Below are 1,052 nucleotides of genomic sequence, written 5' to 3'. Positions count from 1 at the left end.
AAGATGACAGACCAACTACAGCCAGAAAGTTATGTGACGCTATGGGTAGCACGTCTAATAAATGTTCATTTTATAAATCATCCCCATAAGGCATTAATATGAATAAGAATACATATGAGAATGAACCAATTGCATCCAGGAAGTTAAGCAAGTTATGGCCATCACATCTAGTAAACACCAATTTTATGAGTTATCCCCAAAGTGCGTTATCATGAACATGAACCCGTCAAGGCGCAAAGACCGTCTGGGCCTTCCCTTGTCTCACAATTGTGATGAAAAAACAACTCCGACACGATTTCGGGTGTGTTGTTTGGTGGTCGGCGAGGAGATCGTCCAACAGTGCATGAATGAACATACAGACAACCGCAAGAAAGCCCAAGCATACCCACATGGACACAAAGGCTAGCATCTATTTAACAAAACAACACACATACCAACTCAACCAGTCAGTCGGTCGGATATTGCTGTGGGGCCAGCCATTTGACAGCTTTGCACAGACGACACGACAGAAGGAACAAAAATGATATGCAACCGAGAAGGTTAGTGAACTACTTGAACGATATTTTTTCTGAGTTACATGCGGATAATTATGTTCTTATCGCTTTTGTATTTGCCTTGTACTTAACTCCAAGGATGTATTTGGTTGCCTGCATATGGCCCAGCCTAGCCCGTGCGGGAAAGATTGGGCCCGTTTGGTTGCTTGCGTTCACTGTGCGGTCCGCATCGCACAGAACTTAAAGCACATCGAGGCCAGGCCCAGGGGAAACGCCCGAATTTGCAATAGCCCGCGAGCCTGGCTCGGGCGAGGCAAGGGAGGGCGACGCGCTTCTCCCCTCGTGCGAGCAGGGAGATGGCGCGAGCTCGCCCGCGTCGCCAAAAATTGGCGGGAGGATTTCGGCTCACCTCCCACTGAGTCCACCCCTATTTAGCCCCTCCCTCACCGCCCCAACTCCCGCCACCATTCTCCCTGTGTTCGAGCTTTCCCGCCGACGCGCATCGGCACCGACGAGCAGGTAAGCGGCGCATCTTCATTGGCCGGCAGTCCACGGCGT

Source organism: Triticum dicoccoides, chromosome 1A (assembly GCF_002162155.2).
Source record: "Triticum dicoccoides isolate Atlit2015 ecotype Zavitan chromosome 1A, WEW_v2.0, whole genome shotgun sequence".
Classification (NCBI taxonomy): domain Eukaryota; kingdom Viridiplantae; phylum Streptophyta; class Magnoliopsida; order Poales; family Poaceae; genus Triticum; species Triticum dicoccoides.
Note: the sequence above shows the minus strand (reverse complement) of the source record.